The sequence below is a fragment of the Cynocephalus volans genome, chromosome 1 (assembly GCF_027409185.1).
Source record: "Cynocephalus volans isolate mCynVol1 chromosome 1, mCynVol1.pri, whole genome shotgun sequence".
In the NCBI taxonomy this organism is placed as follows: domain Eukaryota; kingdom Metazoa; phylum Chordata; class Mammalia; order Dermoptera; family Cynocephalidae; genus Cynocephalus; species Cynocephalus volans.
In genome coordinates, this window is record NC_084460.1 from 86,317,316 (window position 1) to 86,342,005 (window position 24,690).

At 37.5% G+C, this 24,690-nt stretch overlaps 1 protein-coding gene across 6 annotated transcripts in view; it reads left to right on the top strand.

Moving 5' to 3' along the window:
• Positions 1-24,690, top strand: part of PPM1L (protein phosphatase, Mg2+/Mn2+ dependent 1L) — a 287,755-nt gene that overhangs the window by 41,745 nt on the left and 221,320 nt on the right. Inside the window, exon 1 of one of the 6 annotated variants that reach the window (XM_063085970.1) lies at positions 5,009-5,056. The exons of 4 other annotated variants lie outside the window; for them this stretch is intronic. The gene's annotated coding sequence lies outside the window, so the exon portion shown is untranslated. Of the gene's footprint in view, positions 1-5,008; positions 5,057-12,789; positions 12,848-24,690 lie in introns of those variants that run through there. One more of the 6 variants, XM_063085956.1, reaches the window with a different exon arrangement.

Here is a 24,690-nt window from a genome sequence, read left to right on the forward strand (position 1 = left end):
TGAAAGACAGAATGCCTGAGAGATTCTCATTTTCATATCTAAAATTAGAAGTGGCATGCTGAGACGATAGGCATTTTACCAGACACGGTAATTATATGTTTTTGCTCTTTGAGAAAACCTAAAGGAAAGAAATAAAATAGTTAGCTCTTTATTAAATAAGCAGTCTATCTTTCTTTGGACAGTACTTCCACCCATTTTTGGATGATCATCAGTTATGGTCATGTATCTATGATATGTTCCTTACCACTGCCCTTTTTTTGATTTAGGATTTTATTTTTCCCTAATCCTAAACCTATGAAGTCATACAAATGTTCTCATTTTCTAATTTTGTTTACAGATAACTATGCTTGTGAAATACACCTTTGCCAAATTTAAGCCAACTGCCTTTTTATCAATATTTTAAACATCTTCTATATGTGCTGTTTGCCATGCGTGGGGGCTAATGTACACTCTAGCTCTGCCTTGTGACTTTAAATGATACTAACTTCTTAGAGAGTGTGCAGATAATTCACATTTGCAGTTGGCCCCTACAATATTTGACCACTGATCATCATGTGAAAGGGATCTGCCTTCTTGACCTGGAAAAGCAGATTGAGGCAGGACCCAAATGGAGAAAGCAAAGTCCTTTCTGGGGACAGGGTGACCTTCTCCTGGCATCTGGGTTCTCCACCCCCTGCTGTCAGGCTGCCCCGCTTGGGTAGCTGACTGTGTTCCCGGCCTACAGAGTATTGCTCTCCAGGGCCTAGAGTCCTACCCCAGCTTGGCAGATCATCTATGATTTTTGATTACCATCTCTGTTTTCCACTGGCATATGTAATTTAGAACTGACTATGATTTACATCATATTGAAACATAATAAATGTGGTCTTTACTTGCATCTTATTTGTCAGATTTTCCCCCCTACAGTTAAGAGTAACAAGGTTCCATATTGAATCTGAGAAATGAAAAAGTAGAGGACTAATTTCAGAACAGTGGTACCTCAACTAGCGTTACTGGGTGGGGAAAGCTTTGCACTATTGGACTTGTCAGATTACTGTCTGCAACACTGCAGTTCAACGTCATGTTTAAAAATGTATGTGAATCAAAATTGGACACTATACCCCCAACTCCTTTAAAATTCTTCAGTGGTTTTCTATAATGTAGTGAAAAGGTATAGCTTATACCAGCAAGCCATAGGCAGAATCTGGCGTGCAGACTTGTTTATTTGTCCTGCTCAAAAACGAATGAAATACTGCCATATGCAACAACATGGATGGACCTTGAGAGAATTATATGAAGTGAAACAAGTCAGGCACAGAAAGAGAAATACCACATGTTCTCACTTATTGGTGAGAGCTAAAAATAAATAAATAAATTCACACACACACACACACACACACACACACACACACACACACACAAACCGGGGGGCGGGGGGGGGGGAGAAGACATAACAACTACAATTCCTTGAAGTTGATATGACAAGCAAACAGAAAGGACATTGTTGGGTGGGAGAGGGGAGAGGGAGGAGGAAGGGAGGTTTCAGTAATGGGGCCACAATAATCAACCACATTGTATATCGACAAAATAAAAAAATAAAAATAAAATAAATAAATAAATAAATAAATAAACCTGTAAATTTCACATAAGGGTCAGATTCTCAGCATCCCTTGAAAATCTGGAAAATGTATCAATATTGAGCCCTTATTCTTGCATTGGCTGGAGCTAAATAGCAACAGCTCTCCCTTCCCCATTGGTTTGGGTGGTCCGCCATACCAACTGTTGCCTTACACTCAGCCTGCTCGGCCCATTTACGTTACCAGTCTGGGTCCTCCAAACACCCTGGAAAACCTCTGCAGCCTTATTTCCCTCTTGTGTTCACATCTACCCTGTCTTACTGTAAAGAACAACTTGCAGAGTTCCAGGGAAAGGGCCATATTTTCCAGCTTCTGGGACTTTCATGAAGTGCCCTTCCGTACTTCCTACCCCTGGCTGACTTGAACTTAGCCTACAAGACCCTGCTTGATCACAGTATTTGAGAAGCCCTCCCTGACACCCCTTCCTTCCTGCCTCGTTGTGTTACATGCCCCTCTACAGAGCACTCCTCACTGCTTTCTGTACCTCGGTCATAGCTCTTAGCATACTGTACGTTAACTATTGAGTTACATGTCTTTCTCCCCCTTAGATCCTGGCCTTGAGGGTGGGGTCCATCCTACACTTTTGTGTTTATTCAGCTACTCACAATTCTTGGCACATAGTAAAGCTTGCAATACGTTATTTTCATTGGTATGTTTTAATATTGTCTAAGGCAGTGGTTCTCTACCTTAGCTGCACGTTAGAATTACCTGAACAGCTTTAAAGAAATCTCAATACACAGTCCGCACCCCAGTCCAGTTACATCAGAATCTCTGAGGGTGGAGCCCAGGCATCAGTAGTTTTTAAAACTCATCTGGCGATTCCAATATGTAGCCAGGGTTGGGAGCCACTAGTCTAAGGTTTAGATTACTAGGATAATGTAAAGAAAAACAATTCACCATGATTTAGTTTGGGATTAAAACGTTTGGTGATGATTTAAAATCCATCTGGGATGAACATTTTTATATTTTAATTTTGATAGAACATGGTCATTTAAATGTATCTTCAGGAAATAGGCACCTATCTTCAAAAATCAGTTTCTTCTACAACAGTCAATTCTGCAAGCTATATTGGTGACAAATAGTTAATCGGCAAGGTCATGTGTAGTACATTGACAGCTCTTTGTAATGTGATAGTTTAGGTTGTGTACCTATGCACCATTTTCTGCTTTGCTCAATTTTGATTTAAATTTCAAGTGTATTATTTTTAAGACACTCCTCAAATTAGCTTAGGCATTTATTGAGTTTCCAGTGCCAATGACTTCGCTTTGCTATTCTTCTTTATTTTATATTGGGACTACTAGTGGGAATAAAGACAAACAAAAACAGAACATTAACTGGTGTCTTGTTAAAAGCTGTTTTAACTTGGTGAAAGCTATCACCAGCTGCATTGTGTAATAATTAAATGATCAGTCCTGAGCTCATGACTAGTTTGGAGAGGGTTCAGAAAAAAAAAAAAAAGAAAGAAAATAGTGAAAGAGGTGAGAAAACATTTGTGAATTGGGATTGTTTTTATTTTGGAGAATAATAGACTGAAGTGAAAAAATTTCTGTATGGGCACGTTTTTTGTGGATGGTAACTTAATTTTGTTTTCAGTGAGGATGAGGTAGTATGTATTTGGTTTAAAATTAAGGGAGTTTGAAAGATTTATGTCTAAAGAATCATTGGCTGTTTATAAAGACTGTTAGATAGTGGTATTAACAGTGTCATCTCTTTTCTGGGAGACCTTTATGAAGAGGATTGACTACTGTCAGTCTGACCAGAAAACTACTTGAGATTTTTTTTTTTTTTTGTCTCTAAGAGTGGAAAATCTCTTCAAACTAATCTTTTGTCTCTGAAGCAAATGATCTTTTTCATATTGCCCATTTACCTTGAGATAGCTGACTTATCTACACTGAATCCAGCAGTAGTACCTTGTTGGTGTAGTAATTTAGATTTTCTAAGAATTTTCTGTTTTCCCCTTTGATCTAACTGAGGTTAAGAGGGAGGGATCTGGTTGTTTCAACCTCCTTTTGCCAGGATTCTCCTCCTTGTAGGAGGGAGGGGGATGATGCGCTTCGGAAGAGCTGCAGGAATCTCCTTAACATGGTAGAGTCATGTTAGTGGCAGCCTGAGAAGACCTGGTCTGGAGCTGGGGGTCTCCCCTTCCAACCCCACCCTTTGACCCCAGCTGGCTCATTCCCAGGCTAGGAACAGTGATATCACTTGACGTGGAGGGAGAAGCAGCCAGCCCAGAAGAGCCAGACCCAAAGCTCTGCCAGGCCTGGCTGTCACCTTTAGGCACCTGGGGATTTCTGGGATGTAATTACTTGCTAGAGACAGTGGCTTCCGTCACAGAGGGGAGAGGGAATCTGATGAATCAGTCAGCCTAGTGCACTCAGCTGGATCTCTCTTCACAGCCCAACGAATCAGGGGTTGAAGTTTGAACTCCTGTCCCACTTCTCCCATATTTGTAGAGCAGCCCCTTTCTGGAGCGGAGAGGAAGGTCACTAGTGGGGGCATTCTACCTTCATGGACACCTATCCCTCTGCTCACTGCTTCTGCTGCCAGCTTCCTTTCATGCCCCCTCACATGATCGGGGAACTGGCTTCACACGTTTGATCAGGTGACTTGGGTAAAGAAGTGGTGGAAGCAGCCTACAGAAGGGTGAGAGTGCTGGCAGCAAGGGTGGGGGAGGGACACCAGCTGCTGTCTTCGCTGTGCCAGGCACCAGTGTTCTTCCCAGAATCTGCTCCCGAGTTCCAGCTCTGCCAGCATGAGGCTGCTGTTTGGAAATGTAAAGTTCTGATCTAATTCTGGCAAAATACTTTTTTTTTTTCTTAAGTTGCTTAAATTGTAATCTTGATTTCCTTTGTCTCTTTGATTTTGGGGATTTGGCCTTCTGTGAAGGTCACTAATGTTGCCATGATTGCCATTTGGTAGATGAAGAAAGGAACATAAAGTTTGATTGTATTTGCCATGGCCCTGAAGCAAAAACTTTCCAGTTCCTATCTCATAACCCCTGCCTCTATTTTCTCTTCTAACTCACATTATGTTTCTCACCCGAAGGCTCAATTTTAGTCCTCAGGCTAATCTGGAGCCAAGACAAAATAGTATTTAAATAGTTTCAGCCAGTCAGCTGGTGGGGTCCAGGTTTCCTTTCCAGACAGGTGACCTCCTAGACTCATGTGGTCCCAACCGAGTCTCAGCTCTCCCCACTCTCTTCATCATGCCCTGGTTTCTAGCCTCACACTGATAGTACTGCACTTTGGGAGCTGACTTTGGGAAGATTGTTGGTGCCAAATATGACGTCTTTAGTGGCTCTGGCACCTGTGTCCTGGCTTGCTCTTGCCTTCTGTCCTATGGGATGGTACATTTCCTGGCCTGAGCGTAGAGCCCTGCTGCTTACCAGTACAACCTGCCGGTCTGACTCCTGAATATCATCTACTCCATGCAGTATTTTGGTACTTTTTCTTTGGGGGATGAAGCCTGATGGAATGGGAAGGGCAGGTTTGATCCCTGACAGACCCAGCTCAAATGCTATCCTTGGCACTTCTTACTTATGAAATCCCGGGCAGGTTTCTCTCTGAGCCTCAGTTGTTCATTTATAAAATGGGGATCCTATTTCCTATCTAACAAGTTTGTGATGATTATATGATATATTATATGTAAAATACCTATCACACTTCTAAGCCCTTAGGAAGAATTCACATCTTAATTCTTTCTCTTTCTCTTCTATCTCTGCTTGGTGTCTTGCATCGTGACTAAGGTTGCCATGCCCTTTGTACAGGGGAACCACTTTCCTTGCTTGACTGCATGCCTGTAACTGGCTTTTGCAATTGGTCACTTTTCCGAGTCTCTGCTTAATGTATGCTAATAGGTCTTGGGCTAGGTCTGCTTCCTGACTGTCCCGGATTTCCTCAAGAGGGGATTATGCAATTGGACAAAAGGGGCAAAATCTAAGAAATGAGCTGCTTTTATTGCTCTCACTCCTGTGAATACCTGTTCCTGTGATTAAAATCAGCCTGCATGTATTCACCTGTAAGATGGATCGTGTGGTTCCATATGTAGCCTTGTGAAATGTTACCAGCCTTAGGATTCTGGAGTCTTCTGGTTTCCAACTTATTCAGCTCAGCAATGAAAGTAACATTTGTTGCTATTAAATTGGTCCCTAGTGGCCATCCTCTTTTTCCTCTCTGTAGCTACCAAACAGCTGGACATGAATCAGCAGAGTTGAAAATATTTTAACCAGAGACACTTGGACCTGGCACCAGAGTTCTGTTGCCCAGACCAAGGCACAGGTCAGCCAGACAACTGGCAGGGCACATGGCTAGCATTTGCTTATAGATGGCCCACAAGCAAATCCTGGATGCAAGTTTAGTATCTAAAGAGAAAATTAAGGAGGTCATAAATTGTGGATTATTTTGCCTTGCGTAGCAAAATCTGAGTGTCATTTAAAATGCGTCTCATTACATGCTGTAGTGTTGATGAACTGGATCCAGTTTGCAACATCTGTTAGGTTGATTTGATGGTTATTGCAAGTTTCAGGGAGTGTTCAAAGCCTGTTTTACAAGTGTCATAAAGTGAATGGAAAATATTTTCTATAATTTCAAATAATAGAATGCTGCAGGCCTTTGATCATATTGAAAGAGCCCATGGTCAGCTTAAATCTCCCCAGATTTCTGTTATGTTACGGCCCTCAGAAATAGTCAGCCCTAATTAGACTGCAGAAAGCATTGGTTTTCAGTGACAGATTAATACTTAAGTTGGAATATGCAAAGGCATGAAAATAGGGGAAATAAATGAAATAGATGCCTGATAGCTTCTAAAACTACTCGAATGAAAGGATCTAAGTAAGGACTGCTGTTACTTATACTTTTCTTAATAACAAATGTGTATGAAGTGCCTGAGTACCGATCCTCATTTATCCCCTTCTTTTTTCCTCATCCTGAAATAAAAAGTACTGTATTAAATTGAGACATTGAGTCAGTGCTACAGTTGTCATTTATTGGAATCATTGGGCCTTGCTTGGACTGTGTTTTCTAACACAGAGGTTAGCAAAATATGGCCTGTGGCCAGTTTTTGTACAACCCCACAAGCTAAGAATGGTTTTTATGTTTTTAAAGGGTGAGAGAAAACAAAAATGTATATTCAACTGAAAACCTATGTGTCTTGAAAAGCTTTAAACATTCACTATATGGCCCTTTACAGAAAAAGTTTACCAAATTATTTTAATATCTTATGAATGAGATCTTTTTGCCTATGAACTTAATTTGAACATTCTAAATTGTGCCCTCGGTGAAGTCATCACAGTGGAAGAGTGGAAAAGGTGTGGTTTCAGAACTAGGTAGACCTGGCTCTGAATCCTGGTTCTGTGACTTTCTACCTGGAGAACATCAGGAAAGTAACTTAAGTCCTATAAACTTCAGCTTCCTCTGGATTGTTCTAACTTAATACCTTGCACTTAGTAGGATCATAGCAAATGATAATTCTTTAGTCAAAAAATAGTAGATCACCTATAAAGCCCATGCATAGCTCTAAAAAGACTGCTACGGGCAGGCGTGTATGCAAATAGGCAAAGGGGCGGGGAAGAAAGCCTTTGTGAACACCCCAGACTTGCCAGGCACTTGGTGTGTCACTGAGCAGGCATTATTTCATTACTTCACTCTCAAAGCACATCCCCCTGGACTGTGATATTGGAGATACTTCTCCAAAGCTGGCCCCTGCTTCAGACTTTGATGAGGGCTCTTTTCTCTCAGCTCACTCCTTTGGTGCCTTCTATGCCCTTCGGCTGCCTAAAGATGTTCATGTCTTTGGGCCTGCACACTGGGCACTTATCTGAAAATATGTGAACTCTATCTGGGCCTTTGATGGTGATCTGCTGCCATGAACTGCTCTTTGTCCCTTCTTCTCTCCTTCCCCCTTTCTTTCTTAAAGACAGTGTGTGTACATTAACTGGGTCACAAAGAATTTGATCCTTCTTAACTGTCCCTTTCCTAACTTGTCACTGTGATTTCCAAGTAACTTTAGGAAAGGTATTTAAACTATAGTTCGTTTTTTTTCTTCATAAAATGAAATTGACAGTATTTCTGTTTTATACCAGGAGAACTCAAAAGCGTTGCATTCTGGGGTGAGATCATCTGGGTACTTTTTGATGGAAGCTGAAGTTGTGGGTGGGATTTAAGAAGTCTTCCTTGTGCTTGCTATTTTGAAATGACTGGAACTGGGAAGTTGTCTGGCTATGTAGTTAATGCACTGCTCAATTTTCCCAGAAAATGTTGGGTAGGAGTATTCCTTTGGAGCCCTGCATTCAGCTTATGAGATTCTGAGAGGCTTTACACAGGAGAGAGTATGCAAAGATGAGGCTGTTCTCCATTTCCCTGGAAGGGGGGACTGCTTAGCCAGTCTGGCCTTAGAGGAAGTGTTTAGTGTGTGACATCAGAGACGGGGACTACTGGCCAGTATTTCTAACACTGTGATTATAGGTAGAGAATGCTACATTAGGGTTCTGTACCCCTAGAACATGGCTGCATTTAGCAGAAAGTCTCCGCCAATCTTATAAGAAAGTAGATGATGTTTATAATGTCTTTTATTTATGTAGCGTTTTTCCTTTCAGGACAGAAATGTGTTTGTTAAAATGTTACTTAAATATTCTGTAAGGATAGTCCTTTTGTCCCTTTACATATTATTAATAGTTTTTTTGTTCTTTAAGAGCCAAATGGCATTTTTTGGGGAACTGGCTTGAGAAACCCAAGTTTTCTGGATATCAGTGTCTATTTTATTTACTTAATGTCACTGAACACTTAAAAATGGTTAACGTGGTAAGTTTTATGTGTATTTTACCACAATTAAAAAAAATCTATTTTGATCCCAAAATCCCTCTTTTGGGTTTATATCCAAAGAAATTGAAATCGGTATGTTGAAGGGATATCTATATTCCTGTGTTCATCTCAGCATTATTCACAATAGACACAGTGTGAAAGTAACCTTAGAGTACATCAACAGATGAATGGATAAAGAAAATGTCGTTTATATATACACAATGGGATACTATACGACCTTAAAAAAGAAGGAAATTCTGTCATTTGTGACAACATGGATGGAGAACATTACACTAAGTGAAATAGCCAGGCCCAGAAAGGCAAATAGTGTATGATATTGTTTATATGTGGAATCTAAAAATCGATCCTTGTAGAAACAGGGAGTAGATGGATAGGTGGTTACAGAAGCTGGGGGAAAGGGTGATAGGGAGGGAAAGGAGCGATGTTGATCAAAGGGTACAGAGTTTCAGTTAGACTGGACGAATACGTTTTGATGATCTATTGCACTGCATGGTGACTGCAGTTAGTAATAATGTATTATATATTTCAAACTTGCTGGAAGAATAGATTAATACCCTCACCACAAAAAAAAGTAAGTTGGTGATAGGTATGTTAATTAACTTGATTGAATCTTTCTACAATGTATGCATAGATCAAAAGATCACATTGTACTCCATAAATATACACGACTATTGTTTGTCAATTAAAAATCAATTAATAAAAAAATCTGTTTTAAATCTCCCAAGTTATAGAGAGGCAACAGACTTTCAGCTTTAAAGAATTATTAAATAGCAGTTATCTGTTGGTAGTTTTAATTTTCTTTTTTGGCTTTTTTGTATTTTCCAAGTTACTTTTTAAATAACATATGCATTACTTTTATAATCAGGTAAAATTGTTAAAAATTGTAGCACTGTTCTATGAACAATAATAAATACTCCCTACCTGCTCACACTTATATAGCAAATTTAGTCCATTGATTTAGCTTCATGCATGCATTTAAACCATATATTCTTATTTATTAATCCAAAAATATTATTCTCTAATAACCCTTGTTTCAGAGATTCAGAAGTGAAGGAACTGAGTTTGATTCAGTGACATAGTTTGCATACATTGTTTATCTACTTTATTCTAGAAAGCTATAATTTTTGACAACTTGACTGTAGAGATCTCTGCATCTGAAATGAGTAAAATGGGTCAAGAGTATGGTTTACACATTTAAGAAACTTTATTTATAGATACATAGAAATGTAAAGATTTTTTATTCTCAAGGGTTTTATCTTTTAAAAACTGCTACTGGCAAGATATATTAACTTGCTTAGACCCAAAATGAGTTAAAATTACTTAAGGAAATATTTGGAAGGTGCTCACAGCCTTCTGCCTCCAAGAAGCTGCCTCTTCTCCCATCTAACATTATATTTCATTGCCTTCCCCTCCTCTGCAGAGTTGTGTATTCATGCCTGTCTGGGCAGCTGGGTCCTGATGGGGTTTGAACAGTAGATATTGCTCCAGACTAGGTTGGGTCTGGAGCACAGGGCAGAGTGGACTATCTTCTGCCTAGATGAGGTAGGTGGGTGATACAGAGGAGAGGGACTTGAGATGCACTGCCCAGCTGTCCTCTTGTGCCTTCCTTCCCATTTCTGCACAGTCATACTTTACCCATCCTTCAGGATCTGCCTCAAATGCTCTTCCATGAGACTATATCTAATTCTTCCACTTCAGCATAGGTGCTTTCTACCTTCTTCTCTGAATTCTGCAAGCCCACCTTTTTCCAAATCATTTTGTGGAGTGGTAAACAGATACTCATTGAAAGTAGTGCTAGTCAAGTAAGTTTGGGAATCCCTGCATGTCAGAGCTGCTTCTTAGACAGTCCTGGGTGCTCATTAACATATTCAAGGTTCTGAGAAAGCTGCTTAATCCAGTGTTAAAAAAACTTTAGTTTATAGAAGCTTTCTTTTCCAAGAACAATGATTGCCATTATGAGGAAGGTCTAAATTGTCCATAGTAGGTGTTTAATAAACATTGTTTTAAATAATAACTGCCCTTATTCCTCATAATATCGGACATTATGTCATTAGAAATTATTTCCAGGGTGCACCAGATTTCTGAAACATATATTTATAATCAAAGAGAGGGGGAAGGATGAAGAATGCAGACAGACAAAATAGACTTTTGCTAAAACAAACTAAATGTTTTAAATTTTGCCTAGTTAGAGCATATAGCCAATCCTGTGGGTGGATACTAAGCAGTGAAATGTTGTAAATGCTCTAAGTTCTTTTTTCCGAGGGAGGTGAATATGTTTAAGTTAGATGCTAAAAATTGAAGGGAAGAGAAATCCTAAGTGGAAACACTATTCAGTTACCTGAATGTTATCTTCCTCATACTTCTCCTCTACTTTTTGCATTCTCACAAAAATATGCTGTCAGAATATATATAGCCGTCCCTTCTACATAGAGCCCTCAATTTTTCCTTCAATGAAGAAAGAGACAGAGGAAGGAAGAAGTTTTAAAGTATCTAGATTTCAATTAAGCTGATTTCTCTCCTCCTTCTTAAGAGTTAAAGTATAGGGGCAGGGAGAAAGGAGTAAATTGTGTGTATATGTGAGTATATCCATGGTCAACAGCAGTTTTCATTTTTTTAGTGAAAACCATAGACCTCACAGTGAGGCTTTAGATATTTGTAAGTGAGAATTGTTTTTTATGTTTCTTTTCTGTGAAAAACAGAACATTTTATGAAATGGAAAAACAAATTCATTTTCCTTTAGAGATGTAAATATGGCCTAAGAAAATGCAGTTAAAATGTGAGATTTAAGAAAGGCAGAGAATCTATTTTTTTTTTTAAACCCATGTAAGTACAGGCCCCGTAAAGACAAGATATCCTTAATTTGATGTTAAAAATTTCCTGGGATATCTTAATTTTATATTGAGGACATTAGCCATAGAGTTCTTTTTTTGGGTGGTATTTATCTGCACTATAGGAAAACCCAGGGCCCTGTCTGGCTTCTGGTGAGATATAGGGAAAGATCTAGAAAACTATAATGGGAGAAATTATGTTTATGCTACTTCTGTATTCCTGGATAAATGGACAGCAAGGCATCTTCATCTCTCAGTGAGGCCTCCGTCATCAGATTTGAGACCTTGTTTGGCCTTACTGTTGACCTTATTTTAGAATTGCAATGAGAATCTTCGATGCATGGTTATTCCACAGCTAAGGTCTCCTTCCTTCTACTTCTCATTCTGTTATGTCTTGAGTCTTTTTAATTGATAATTATTGATTAAAAGAATGATCAGTAATCTCTTTAGTTCTTAGGGTTACCAGAGATTATAAATTCTTGTTGGTGAAATTGGTATAGAGATTGAAAAAGACGTTAAGTATAAGAAAGTGGTAGAAAAGAAAAGTTTTGAAGAGAAAAATGTGAGGAGAGCAGGAGAATAAAATGGAAGGCATAAATATGGTTTGGATCTACCAGTTATCGCTTGATCTCATATGTACTTTCAATCTGTGCACAATGAGGGTGTGTCTGAAGTGGAAGGTGCTCCCTAACAGCAATGCCAGGGATGGAATATAAGATTATATGCCAGATTAGGGTGTTTGTGGAATCACTGAAGGTTTCTGGGTAAGTGAATGGCATAACACATTTTGTGCTTTAACACAATTGATTGCAGAGGTTCGTGGGTGAAATGGATTGGAATAGAGGCAAGATTTGTTGGGATGTGAGGTAAGGAGATCCTGACTTGGAGCAGTGGTGTTGGTGTGTAGAGAGGCAGGGATGGCCATGAAGATAAGAATGGCTAAGATGGGGTGACAGTAGTTGGATGTTTATGATAAACAACATCTGGATTTTTGCATAGCACCTATTTCAAATATTTTGTCCTCAGACTTTAGTGATATACAGACAAAACTGCAGTTTAAGAAAGGCTAGTGGTGAAATTGAAACCAGTGTAAACTTAATGAAAGGGGTAGTCTAGGACATGTTTTGTATGAAATTAGCACCTGACTCAGATTGCTGGGACATTGTATCATTTGAAAGCCTTTGTCTATGGTTTGCGACATAGTCCTAGCAAATTGGAATGCCTTTGATCTGATGTCCATTGAGTTATTGAGTTCCCTGCCCTACATTTCTTTCAGTTCCTTACTGCATTTAGTAGTACTTCTAGTCCATCAAAATATTTGCTAAAATAACTAATTGAGAGATTTAAAAACTCTGAAAAATAATATAGCCCACAGAAAAGTGTAGCAGTTGTACTATTAGAAATCTGATTCCACTTGCTAGAGTCATTTTCACTTCCTTTGTCTTCCAACTTCCATCGCTCTTGTCAGACTGCTTTTCTTCTGTAACCTTTTTTGGCATCTACTGATATGTTTTGGGACTAGCAAAAACAAGCCTTCCCTTGTTTTACTTGTGCGTGGTTCTAACTTCTGTGGCCCTGTCTCTTGGTGAGCTTCTGGGAGTATTGTCTTGATATTTAAAGTTTGGTTAAAAGTGATTGATATATTGCAGTTTAACTAGTTTGGTAGCAACATTGAAAAGTAGATGAAAAGAAATGCAGTAGTATAAATCAGTTGTCATAATTGTGGTAGATGGTAAGCAGTGAGCCTAAAATGATATCCTGAGCCAAGAATTCTAAACCAGTCTTTAATAGGTCTAATTTCAAGCAAATTGCTTAATCTCAATTGGCCTAAATTCCTTCTTTTAAATTATGACAAAAAAGACAATTTTTAAAAACTGAACTTTGTAAGGTGCCCTGAGATATGTGGATTAGTGACATTACCTGGTCTCATTTAATATAGCATAAGAAACCAAGCTTCAAGTCACAAGAATCACTTGATAGAGGTCTAGTCTCTAGATCTAAATTTTCACTTGGATTCCAGCATTGTTGAAGGCAAGGTATTTTGCCTTTTTAAGATTCATTTTCCACTGGAAAAGTGGGGAAGTCTATACACTATGGATAACGATGATAACGACAGTAATAGCTAACGTTTATTGAGCACTTATTTCACCATATATTGTTCATTCATTCATTCAACAAATATTTATTGATTACCTATTATGTGTAAGGTAATCAATAAATATCAGGAATACACCAATGAAAAAATTCTGGCCCTCATGGTATATTCTAGAAGGAATAGTTGGTCAGTAAACAAAACAAGTATTCACTGTTTAACATAGTGCATATTTTATGTTTTTATTTAATGTTAATTGTCTTTCTGCATTCACTACCATGTAAGATTCACGAAGGAAGGGAGATTAGCCTGGAGAGGTAGGTTGACATCATCATCATCATTATTATTATTGTTATTATTTTTAAGTAGTCCTTAGGTATATAAAATTAGATTAATTGTAATTTTTGCTGCATAACAAAGTACACCATTGGTCATTTTATTGTTAGTTTATTTATAAACAAATAATGCAGAGAAAACCTATGAAGCATCATTGATACCAGTAACCAGAACATTGACAATAATTTTGGTCTCCTAGATAAGTCCTCCTGTTCATGCCTTATTTTGACATAACTTTTTAAGTAGGGCAGTGGGGGTAATGTGGAGTCCAGATAGGAGGTGGGAAGAAACTAGAGGTGAGGAAACCAGTTAGGCATGGTAGTTGAGGTGAGAGATGGTGAGGCATAACCTTAGCAGTCACAGAGGAATGAAGAACTGGATGGTATTGGATTGACAAGAGAATGCATTGACGAGAGATAATTTTTACCAGCTCCTCACATGTGTTTTGATAAAGTACATGATCATGCAATCATCCTTGGATTATTTGCTTTCATGCTTTCAACACTCAGTGCTACAAAGCTAGAGAATCTGAAAATTTTTATTTCAGATTTAAAATTTTATTGTAAAATATTTGAGACATAAAAATATATACAAAAGGATGTAAAATATAATACATTGGACTCCTACGTTCACACTACCTGGTGTAAGAAATTAAATACATATATTAGTCCCTGTATTCCCTCTCCTTGATTTCATTTCTTTCTCTTCAGTCCCAGTAGTAACTCCACTATTGAAATTTGCTGCTTGAGCCCCCTCTGCCTGGAAGCAGGTAAGAGAGCAATGCCAGGGGGTCCTAGGCAGGAGCCGAGGGCAGCCTCCTCTGCCTGGAAGCAGGCAAGAGAGCAATGCCCAGGGTCCCAGGTGGGAGCTGAGGGCAGCCTCCTCTGCCCAGAAGCAAGCAACAGAGCATGCCAAAAACACCACTTTTGTGTGGGTGGCCTGCCACAGGCACAGCTGCTGCAAAAGTGACTCAATGCCACAGCCACTGTGCAGGTGGCCCACCGGACACTCAACTGCATTGATACAAGGAGAGTCACCAGCAGAGACTGGACAAAGAAAAGGACATCTCTCTCCTCAAAGCCCGCTCCAGAGTAATACAAGAAGCAACAGGTCTACCAAATGACCAGAGATAAATGTAGAGATACTAGCAATATGAAAACCCAGAAAATATGATACCACCAAAGGAATAATGGCAATTCTCAAATACCAGAACCTATAGAGCAGAAAACTCTTGAAGTGACTGAAAAGGAATTCTGAGCAACAATGTTACGGAAACTCACTGAGATATGAGAAGACTCAGACAACATAACAAAATGAGAGAAAAAAAAAAATCCAGGATATGAAGGAGGAAATTTACAAAGAGACTAATACCTTAAAAAAGAATGCAGCAGGGGACAGCCTATGGCTCACTTGGGAGACTGTGGTGCTGACAACAGAAGGTCAAGGGTTAGGATCCCCTTACCAGTCATCTTTTATTAAAAAAAAAAAAAAATGTAGCAGAACATATGGAACTAAAGATTCACACAACAAAATAAAAAACACAACTGAGAACTTAAGCAGTGGGCTAGAATAAGCAAAAGAAGGAATTTTTAATCTTGAAGATAGTCTTTTTGAAATAACCCAGGTGGACAAAGAAAAAGAAAAAAAGAATTTTAAAAAATGAAGACAATCTAAGAGAGCTACTGGACAACCTTAAGCACACAAACATTTGAATCATGGGTGTTCCAGAAGGGCAGGAGAAAGGAAAAGGCATGAGAAACCTATACAATGAAATAATAATAGAAAACTTCCCAGGTATAGGGAGAGACATAGACCTTCAGATCCAGGAGGCTCAAAGATCCCCAAACAGATTCAACCCAAAAAGATCCTCTCTAAGACACATTAGAGTCAAGCCGAGAGACAGAGACGCTTAAAAGAATCAAGTGAAAAGCATCAAGTCACCTATAAGGGTGCACCTATCAGACTAACAGAAGACTTCTCAACAGAAACTCTACAGGCCTGAAGAAAATGGGATGATATATTCAAAATACTAAAAGATAAATACTGCCAGCCAAGAATACTGTACCCAGCAAGGCTGTCCTTCGGAAATGAGGGAAAAATAGTGTATTTTCCAGACGGACAAAAACTGTGGGAGTTCACCACCACATGACCAGTCCTGCAAGAAATCCTTAAGGAAATCCTGCATCTGGAATCTGAAAAATGATAATTACTACCAAAAGTACACCAGAAAGAACAAAACCCACTGGTAGAACAAAAATGCAAATGGGAAAGAGAAAGAAACTAAATCTTACCACCAGAAAAAACCATAATGACAATGTAGTAACACCCCTACTTTATTTCTAATTTTAGTAATTTTGGTCTTCCCTCTTTTTCTTGGTTAGTCTAGATAAAGGTTTGCAAATTTTGTTGATCTTTTTAAAGAATCAGCTTTTGCTTTTGTTGATTTTCTCTGTTGTTTTTTAATCCCTATTTCATATATATTTCTGTTGAAATCTTTATTTTCTACTTATATTTGCTTATGGGTTAGTTTGCTCTTCTTTTTCTATTTTCTTAAGGTAGTAGTAGTTCACATTTCTGATTTGAGATTTTTCTTTTTTCTAATATAGGTGTTTACAAGTGTAAATTTTCCTCTAAGTTGCGTGAGCCCCGCATGTAAATTTTGATATGGTGTGCATTGATTTTTATCTGAAAGTACTCTCTAATTTCCCTATGATTTTGCTTTTTACCCATTGTTTATTTAGGAGAGTCTTGTTTAATTTCCACACATTTGTGAATTTTCTAAATTTCCTTCTGTTATTGTGATCAGAGAACATGTTTTCTATTATGTTAGTCTTTTTAAATGTATGAAGACCAAGACCCATTTTGTGGCCAAAAATAAATATAAAAAAATAAATAAAATTGCTGCTTATCATTTCTTTACTTTTTTTTTTTTTTTTTAAAAAAAACAACTTTTAGTACATTCCTATATATCTCTATGAAATTTATAGTATTGTTTTGTATGGTCTTAAACATTATGAAGATGATATTTGCTGTATACATTCCTTGGCAACTCTATTTAGCTCGGAGGTGTGTGTGAGATTCATTCATGTTGATGTGTATAATGTTAGTTTGCTTATTTTCATTGCTGTTCATTTTGTGAATATACCATGATCTATTTATCTCTTTCTCTGGTAGTGGATATTTCACTGTTTTCCATATTTTGGTAGTATAACCAGTGTTTCAATGAACATTTTTGTACATACTACCTTGTGTACATATGCAGGAGTTTTTTCAGGATATATTTGTAGGAGTGGAATTGCTGGATGATAGGTTATACACACCTCATATTTTACTAGCTGTTAGTAAATTGTTCTCTAAGTTGGCCAAACCAACTTATGCTCCCAATGGTAGTGCATTATAGAAAATGTTCCTAACTTTTACAGCTGGGAAGGAGCCTATATGTTGTAGACTAATGCTTCTCAACAGGGACAAGACAGTGTGATGAGAGTCTCACACTTCTCCCCTCCAAAAAAAAGTACACACCTTTTCCTCCCCCTGTTTCTCTTCAGGTTTTGATTGTTGGTGTGTATGTGTTGTTGGTACTGGAAAATGGGAAATTTAATTGTAAAAAGTTTTACTTGGTGAGCTTGACTTGCTCTGTGAGAACTGTCAATTTAGTGGTTAATTGATTTAATGGCTTATTACCATCCCTAAAGTCCTTGTAACTTCTCATTTCCATTTGTTTGTTTTGTTGGTTATTTTGCCTAAACCAGATCATTTGTTGTTTCTTTACTTCTGCAGTTTAAAAAATGGAGATGTATTAGAATCCTTGTTTCCAATGTTACTGTCATACATTGTCTGAAGCAATGGATTGCAGTTTTCAAATGTAATCTGAAAATTTTGCTTAGTTGGCATTTTAAAGATAGGAATGGTTTAATATAAAGCCACAGAAATTAAGTAGGTATCTCTGGGGAATTTTAATTTAAAACAGTGCGCCTAAGAGTCCTGCAGTGGACCTTGGATTCAGCTTTCTCTGCTCAGCTAGGTCAGTTATGACTCATCCGTTTTCCACCTTACAAAATTTTGTTGTTTTGACTTTTTTCCTGTTTTCATTATATTTGTGGGTTTCATTATTTTTCATCTCATTATAGTTTAGTAGAATTTTGGAAGGGAACAAAACTATATATTCAATGTACCTTCTTATACTTGCTTCTTTAAATAGTAATGGTATCATTATTTATTGAGCCCTTACTATGTGTCAGGTACTGCACCAAATATATTACCCATGTAAGTTCATTTAATTCTCTTGATAGCCTTAGGAGTAAAGAGGCAAATGTCGGATCAGAACTGAGGTCTTCTGGCTACAAAGCCTGTATTCTTTACACTGTACCATATAGCCTCTAGGCTTTTTAAAAAAGTAGTTTGAACAAGATTTATAGTATTCTGTGTATGTGTTTATTTTTTGTACTTTTTTGTAGCACTCTTTATTAATTATAAGTTATTTAAAGTTAAGCATAAACCACCTAACACAATTGTAATTCTTTTAAAATCTTTTCCTTTTAGGTTCTTTTTCCTAAGAGCTGACTTCTTGGCAAGTCATCAAATGAGATATTCTTTGTAAGGAGAAATTTGTGTGGTTTTTTTTTTTTTTTAATGAAAATATGATGTCATCCCAGGATTCTGGTTCTAAAGAAGGACTCAAAAACTCCATCATTTGATAATAAACCAAAATTTCTTGTCTTTTTTCATCTTTGCTCCTTTAGTTATTGGTGTTCCTTACAGGAAACCTGCCATGATTAGGGTCCTCAAAGGAAAAAGTTCCTAGGTCTATTTTATATATATTAAAATAATAATAAAAAAGTATAACAAGAGTATTTCTGGGTCCAAAAACTTTGATTTGTGCACTTGGTATTTAATGTTATGCTTCTGTTTTTAGGTTCTTTAAAAGTCTCTGTTTTTTTAAAAAATTGCCTATTTATTCTCCATAAATAAGCTTCCTTCCTAACTTTATTGAGGATCATGATAGTATTAACCATGAGCAATACAGATTGGAAGGTATATTTCAACTTTGAAATGTTGTCAAATAGAAATTAGCCTACTGCAAGTGGTAATTTATGTAGTTTTATAATGGTGAAAATAATTAGTAGTAATGAAGACTAGCATGCATCCAGATGTAAGAATGTTGCAAATGGCCACCATGACCACAGATGTTTTGCTACATTTATTTGACAAATAGCTGAGTGTCTGTTATGTTCAAGGCACTATCCTAGGCCCAGTACATAAAATTAAATGTGTACATAAAATCGAACTTGAGAAAAGTAGGATGAGTATATATAAAAAGAATTTTTTTAGAAGGAACATATTTAAGGAGAATAAAACATCAAAAGCATACAAAGCAAAACTGTAAGACAAAAAGGAATATGAAAAGTGAATCTTAGAGAAGACAAAGAAAATTTTTAAAAAGTCACTACTCCTAACAAGATAGAACTATCTTCTGTTATCCCACAAAGGAAAAAAAAGAAGCCTGTGTTATATAAATTACTATGCACAATTTATATAGGCACTAGACTCCTGGAAGGTTGCCAGTATAGCTTTTGGTGAGATGAAATTCAGGGGACTTCTTTACAGGAAACTGGTTAATGTCGTTTTCTGTTCTTTATCTAGTTGTTTACTTCCTTTTCATTTAAAAAAAAAAATGTCTTTTTATTTATTTTTTTGGTGGTTGGCTAGTAAAGGGATCTTAACCTGTGACCTTGGTGTACCCAGCACCATGCTCTCCCAAGTGAGCTAACTGGCCAGTCCTTTGATTTTTTCTTAATGTTCTTCATGATCACAGATGGCTAGAGTAGTGAGGGAGTTTTCAAAAATAGTTGTATATTAGTATGAAGTAATGTGGATCTTAATCTGTTGTGCAAATGTGTAAATGATTATGATTATAATTTTTATTTATCATCATATATAATGATTCCTTTAAATGTTTATTATTCATTTTCTATATATATAACATCATTGCTAGTATAGAAATGACCAGAATTAATTAATATCACAATAATACTAACTGATTGTTACCATTTCTTAAACACTTACCATGTGCCAGGTACCTTGCCAAGTACTTTTCATATATTAACTCATTTAATTCTCACAAGAACCCTGTGAGGTAGGCATATTAGATCCTCCATACAGATAATTAAAGTGAGGCATAGAGAGGTTAAGTAACTTATTTAAGATCCTATAGCTACCAAGCTGGGATTTAAATCCAGGCAGTCTGACTCCAGAGCCCCTGACAACAATGCTATTTAGTGTAGATGGCCAGGTCTGATTTAATCTGTAAGTTGTTTTATTTGAATCATTGTTGATATAATGTCAAGAGACCAGAAGTAGTACTCTTGCTCTTATTATGCATAAAATACTCATTAAATTTCAAAAAGGGTTATTTATCAATGTGCAATAGACTGAATATTTGTGTTCCGCAAATTCACATGTTGAATTCTAATCCTCAGTGTGACAGTGTTTGTATGTGGGGCCTTTGGGAGGTAATTAGGTGACGCAGGTGGAACCCTCATGAATGGGTCTAGTGCCCTTGTAAGGGATAGCAGTAGTTAACTTTCTTTCTGCCATATGAGGATACAATGAGAAATTGGCAACCTGGAAGAGGGCCCTAATCAGAACCTGCACCCCGATCTCGGACTTCTAGCCTTCAGAACTGTGGGAAATTGATTTCTGTTGTTTATAAGCCCACCCTGTTGATGGTACTTTGTTACAGCAGCCTGAATTAACAGTGCTTATTAAAGTACTGAATCCTAAGGTCGATGGTATTTTGAATGCATGTTTTAGCACAATTACTGTGTGATTAGGGCAGGGAATTCCCTAATGAGGGAAGTCATGGGCTGGAATCCTGTGGGTGTCAACTTGCTCCTTCTGTGGCCAAAGTCTGACCTTTTAACCTTAGCTTCCCACCTGACAGAAGTGGGCCCTTGAGCATAAGGGGTGCCTGATGAGAGGAGGTGGATGGACCTTTGCACCTCCGTCACTAGGATCATGGCTGCAAATCAAAGCTGTCACTGAAAGTCTCCTTGGCAACTGTTCAGTAGCCCTGCGTCTGTGCATACTATGTATATAGATTTATGTTTCTTAGAACAAGAACAGGAGAAGATTCCATTCTAGAGTTACCAAGTAGTTTTTTAAAAAAACTCTATCTTCTAAGATTTATGTTTTTTATATGTATAATTTTTTTATTCTCATATTTTTATATCCCCTTTCCTGCTTTGAGCCTCATTTTATTTTCTTTGAGCCCAGATTTTTATTTTTTGAAATTCTCCCTTGTAGCATCTTTAAACTTCCTTAATTTTGAATTTCATTTTATGCTCCAGGGCATAGGGCAGTGCCGTAATTATGGTAATGGCTCAACTGGTTAAACTATGTAGCAAAAAAATCTTGCAGTCAGTTCAGTCATGTTTAATATTCTTGTATCCTGATGTACACTGGTGCTTCTTATTTTTGACACATCTTTATAGGAAGAGAGACAAATAAATAGGTAGATAAATAGATACATAGCTACTTGCTACTTGTAATGTCTATTTGCCAACATTTTCCAGTTGAGATTCAAGCATTTGAGATCTTAAAGTAGGAACTTAATAGCTCAAAAATCTTTGTCAATGATAATATTATTAGTAGTAATATCAATAAATTGATCATAATGATGATTTACATAAATTTTAGATTGAACCATATGAAATTGCCAATAGTGGACCATTTTGACCTATAAAAATGGCATTTTCTTATCGTTTAACCTAAAATGCTGGTAACAGTAGCAGCTCACATGTATTGATTGCTTACTGTATTCCAGCACTGTGCCAAGTGCTTTCATGCATCCTCCAATCCCATGAGACAATTGCTACTACTTCCCCCATGTCATAGAAGTGGAACAGGTTAAAGAGGCTAAGTAACTTCCAAAGTCACTTAGTTAAGAGCAGCACTGTTAGCTTATGTTTAACTCTCATTATTTTGCCTGGCAATGATGATTGAGTCCACAGAAAACGACAGGATGAAAAGGAAGATAAGAATATTTGACTGCTAAAATAATGTCAGATCTGACACTTTTTTGAGCCTATGGTGTTGTGAAGTAATTATATCATCAGAGGAGAAATGTACAAAGACTCCTAGCTCTTTTTTTGGTCTCTTGCTGATATTTGTGAATCCTCAACACCCATGCCCAGTAAGTACTATAAAACAGGGCAGGGTACAGACAGATTCTATCATACGGACAGGGATTATTATCCCTTCTCATTCTGGTTGCTTTTGCCAACCTTCAGATTTTCTAGGTCACAGCTTGCCTTTCTTCTTAGACTTTTGAAACACAGCTGCCCTTAACTACCTAGCTGATCTGCCTGGATCTGATTGCTTTCTTCCTTGACTTGTGACACCTGCCAAAGTGTGTGCTGCAAGAAGATGTTAGTCTCCTCCCCACTCCCCTGGATTGGCCTAACTACCCATGCCTTGTTGTTTTCAGACATGGTCCCACTGTTGATAAAAGTAATAGTCTTGCCTCTGAGATGAGTCAAACTGGGAGCCTCTCATGATAGACATTTGAGTGCACTGGCATTTGGGTGTTCAAAGCTTAATTGTTAAAGGAACACGATGAACTGCAGCTTGGACTTTAACAGGGAATTTGGTCCATGGTTCAGAATATGGTTTGCGTTCTTTGTTAGACCCTGGCTTACTGATGCTATTTATTTTAATTTTTTCTTTTATTACACTTTTTAAGATGCTTAGAGGCCGTTAGAACAATTGGTAAATTGAATGTAGTAAATGAAATAAGATGTTATGTGAGATTAATGAATATGGAGCTATATTATTAGCAACAAAAAAGTCACACTTGAGTATTGAGTTATAGATGAATTTCTTTGGCAGTTTTCCATATTTATTGCTAAAAATATATTAACACATTTTACATGATTATGTCTACCAGGTACAGATGAATTTCCTCCCTGATAGAATCATTATTCAAAGTCTATTTAGCTTTATTCTATCATTTTGTCTCTTAAAGTTCATTTCTTTAAGGTAATGTGATCTTGGAGTAGGGAGTAAAGCAAATTGTGGAAATGTTATCTCCTGATACTACTCAGTCTGGCTTTTCTTACTTAAAAGTACTGTCTTTAAAAGAAAGTATATTTGCAGCACTAATTGAAACATATTTATTGGATAATGGCAACAGTCCTTGAGTGGAAAACAGCATTGCAAAATTTGAATTAGTTTTATCACTCCCAGGAATTTTCATTAGATACCCTGTACAGAATTATCAGGTATAAATAGAGATCAGCTAATTTGATGAAGAGGCTGTAAGTCTACAGTAATTGAACAAATATATCATGGTTTAAAAAAACTCACATGAGATGACAGTAATAGTGAATAGGGCAGAGGAGAGAAAAGAAGGGGGAAAGAAAAGGAAACAAAAATATAAAGGCACAATGAAGGATTTGTGTGCAACAAAATGCGGTCACGATATTGTTCTACTTACCACACTTTTCTCACTTGGAGGTCATTGCTCTTTCTCAAACTCTTTTTGCTTGGCTGCTTTCCTTCCCCATTTAGAAGGAGGACAGCCCCTTCCTCCCCCTCTAGTCCTTTGACCAGAGACTTACATTGCTGAGGTTGTTGGGGAAATAATGGAATTTTGCATCTGCAAATACGGTCAGCCTCTGCAAGGCTGGCTTTTAGCAGAAATCCTCCTGTTATCATCTGAGATACTTTTTCACTGGCTGATGTTTTTTAAAAAATTTAATGTTTAAAGAGACTTTTTTTGATAGATCAATAATACTCCTTCTTGTTATTCTCCCCTTTTCTCCTCTTTTAGAGGTGTTTATTCCCTGATACACAAAATGCACCTGTACACCTGGGAAAGTTTTGGTATAAGGGTGTAAGGTGTGTGTGTGTGTTTTAAACTCTAAGGGTAGGAGTTGCAGAACTGGGGAAAATATGTGTATACTCTAGTATCCAGAAAGACTTCTACTTTTAAAGATGTCGTTTGGAAAGGTAGGATAGAAAGTGTAAAAGTATGTGGCCAAATCACAATGCCTGACAAGGGGAAGGCTATTAGACTGTGTTTGTACATAGGCCTCTGCACACTTCATCCAACTGACTAATGACTGAAACAATAATCTGAGCAGAAACCACATGGGTCAGTGGGTTAGTGCTTTTTGATGCCACATAAGCATGGTGCTTAAGCATCTCTACAAATGGCAGGTATTAAGCTACATCTAAGCTTCAAATAACAGGTATTAAGGTACTTTACCTACCATATGTATGTATTCCATGCCTTGCTTGACCATATTTGCCCTCCTCATTTTCTGGAGGGAAGAGATAGACAATAAATAGAAAAATAAGTGAAAAATAGGGTAGGTTAGATAGTGATCAGTACAAAGGAGAAAACAAAGCATAGAAAGCAGCCGGCAAGTATTGCTGGGGGTGGGTGGAGATTGCAGTTTTTGCTGGTAGTGAGCCATATTCATATCTGGGACACATGGTCATGGTACCATTTACAAATTCTGCCCAACCTCAGTTCTTGAGTCTCTCATATTATTTCCTAAGTCTCCATAACATGCTCAGATCTCAAGAAAAGAGAATTTTTCAGCATGTAAAGATAGGTGGAGCCACTAAAAACTAAACCCAAACAAATCCCAAACACCTTTTATTTATGGTAGGTTGCCAAAAGCAGCTGAAACAACCATGTAACAAATATCCAGATATCCTGAGAAAGATGTCTAATAAAAAAAAAGAAAGCTACTTCTAATTCAAATGTTTGAGTTTGGGTCTCTGTACCTCCAACAGGATTGTCATTCTTAGCTTAGTTAAGGACCAGAACTTAGAAGGAAGCAATAACTCCCAGGTAGGGAAATCACACAGAACACAACACATGTCGTTATTTACTGGTCCATGGAAGAACAAGCAATGAAAGCCTCTGGTCAGTATTCCAGAACATGCCCAGCACTTGCTGTTTGCCTCTGACTGTGTTTTTTTCCCTC